This window comes from Stegostoma tigrinum, chromosome 41, assembly GCF_030684315.1.
Source record: "Stegostoma tigrinum isolate sSteTig4 chromosome 41, sSteTig4.hap1, whole genome shotgun sequence".
NCBI lineage: Eukaryota > Metazoa > Chordata > Chondrichthyes > Orectolobiformes > Stegostomatidae > Stegostoma > Stegostoma tigrinum.
The window spans coordinates 3,950,872-3,953,861 of record NC_081394.1 but is presented as its reverse complement, the minus strand read 5'-3'; positions in this window follow the sequence as shown (position 1 = coordinate 3,953,861).

Genomic DNA, 2,990 nt, shown 5'->3' with positions numbered 1-2,990 from the left:
CACTTCCCATAAGGTCAGCCAGATCGAGCAGGGGCTTTAAAAGAAAGGCTCAAAACTAGCCTAACCTTGTGCGCAATCAACCCTCCTTTGCATCTGGCATAAAATCTCCAACTGCTGTCCCATAAGCAGCATTATTTATCACTTCGCAAGGTCTGCACAATAGAGACAACTTATTTTTAAAAATAAACGTTTTCACAGGGACGTGAGCAAAGTCCGAAATCATTTCCCATCCTTGATTGGCCTCAATAAGCTGGTACTTTCTTATGAACTGCTCGGTGTGGTATAGACACCCGCAGTGCGGTTTGGGGAGGGATTTCCAAGATTCTGACCCAAGAAACATTGCATGATGCAAAACCCATCACACCTTAACAGATTGATAAAAGCCAACAATTCAAAAGTTGGCTTTGAGCTCGCTGAAATTAATTCCCCACAAGCCTTTTGATTGCTTTTGAGAAAGTACGCACCCAGACATCGCAATCTCTCCCACCCGATAATCCTAATGATCTAATCAAACCATGTGTTAACCTCGAACACGCTCTGTGCACTCTCACAGCGTAGCGATATTAATAATGTGCACTTTGACAACTTATTAACTTAGATGGATTGGTTAAGCCAGTAATAACACTGTCTTTTAAAGCACCTGAAATTGCTGGCGTGAAAATCAATCTGTAAGGTGGATTCCTTGCGAGGAAATGAAACCCGTTGTTTTATGTGAGTCAGTCAAATTTGCAGGGAATTGCCCCTCAAGATTATGAACCACTCTGGGCTCTAATCAGCTGAACATCGAGATACAAAGAACCAGAACAAATGTGGGCAGAGGTGATAAGGGAAGGGGGCTGGTGTTAAGCATGGCGCAGTCGGCGTGAGTTCAGGTGATGAGATGCAGTTTTTACAAAGCACTTTTTATAACTGCATGCAATACTGTGACGCAGTCAGAATTTACAAGCATGTGCCCACCTGCTGGGAGATTCTCCGGTCTACAAAGTACAGGGTGTCCCAGGAAAGGAGACGGCCGAATGCTGCAGAGCCCAGCCTTTCCTTTCAGTCCCAGCAAGTAGCCTCCGAATGAAACCCTGCCCAACCCCAACAACTGATTTCCAACAGTGGCTCTCCTTTTCAATAATTTTGTGCGTTCCTGAATGCCACGTCAAAATAAGCAGTCCCTGCCAGTGCTCGGATTTTTCAGGAGTGGGCTGTTAATTCCAGAAAGGCTTGTGGTGGGCAGTGTCGGGGTTAACCCAAGGCGCTACTGAAATGCACACAGCTCGCTGCTTTCCAGTGCGTGGAAAATGGGAATCCTGCTCTTCTGCAAACGCTCCCCCAACTCCCCAGCAGAGTAAACGAGACAAACACTGTACGAATTGAGATTTGGCATTCTCGCAACCCTGGCCTGAGAAAGGGGACGAGCTTCCCTACTCAAGGAGGTGAAACTGAGAGGCTCAGGGCCTTTGGAAGTATTTCGACTTAAACTAGAGACAGCGAGAGAGGTAGTTTTGCAATATTCACAAAGGAACCCAGGTTGTTGTTGGAAAACCTCTGGGAGACTCCTACTGGGCCAGTTTCGGGGATGAGATAGCAGGAACTGCAGATGCTGGAGAATCTGAGATAACGAAGTGTGGATGTTGCTTGGCGTGCTGCGTTCATCCAGCTCTACACCTTGTTATCTCAATTTCGGGAATGTTTATTTGTGTTGGGATTGACGAAAGTGATTATGTAAAGTTTATCTCAATGGTACTCTGCCTTGTGTTCGCTGGGAGACACAAGGTCGGAGGAACTGGGGATCTGAAACAAGCACAGAGAAATTTCTGGGGAAAATCAGCAGGCGAGAGAGAGAGAGAAGCAGGAGCTAACATTTCGAGATAATGGGAACTGCAGATGCTGGAGAATCCAAGATAACAAAGTGTGAGGCTGGATGAACACAGCAGGACAAGCAGCATCTCAGGAGCACAAAAGCTGATGTTTCGGGCCTAGACCCTTCATCAGAAAAGGGTTCTGGAATAAATAGGGAGAGAGGGGAAGGTGGATCGAAGATGGATAGAGGAGAAGATAGGTGGAGAGGCCTAGAAGAGGCTTCGCACTGAAGTTAAAATTGTATCAGAGATAATGCAGATGCTGGAGAATCTGAGATAACAAGGTGTGGAGCTGGATGAACACAGCAGGCCCAGCAGCTTCAGAGGAGCAGGAAAGCTGACGTTTCAAGCTCTGCTCCCTTCAGAACGGAGCGGGAAACATAAATGCTGTTTCTCTCCCTGTTGGTTGCTACTGGAGTTTTTCTGGCACATTGCGTGGGTTCAGGCTGGGGGCGGAGGAGTGAGGGATGGGGTGAGGGGGTGCGGGGTTGACGGGAGATGTGAGGTCTGTGGATAAAACCTAGCGAAGCAATCCGGGCTGACAGAGAGAGAGAGAGAGAGAGAGAACTGAAACATTCAAATCAGAGGTGATAGGGAGGGAGAGCCAGTCACAGAGGAGCCCAGCTGCGTAGATGGACATAGGAAGCGGGAACAGTAGATGCTGGACAAATTCAGAACCTTGAGCTCTAAGGGCACGATCACCAGGACCTGAAGTGTTAACTCTGATTTTCTTTTTCTTCGCAGCTGCTTTCCCAGCAACTTCTGTTTTTTTGTTCCTGATTTACAGCGTCCGCAGTTCTTTCGGTTTTTATTTGAGGTCGGAAGCCATGATCTGATAGAAGGGACAGGCTGGGCGGAAGGGACATGGCCCCCTGTGTTGACATGTTCTGAGCCTTCTTCGCCCACTGTTCCAGATTTCCGCACAAAATAAAAAAGAAATCCCTCTCTTTTTGTCGCCCCCACCCTAACATTTTTAAATGCCTCCATTGACTCCATTCTTATTTCTTACCCTCACTCTCCCCCAATTTTGGAAATGATTTTCCCCCCTCTCGACTCTGAGCAAGTAGCCTCTCTGCCCCCCCTCAGTGTTTCTGAACCCCTCGAGTCTATCTCCACCCCCACCCCCCGTTTTTCTGACGC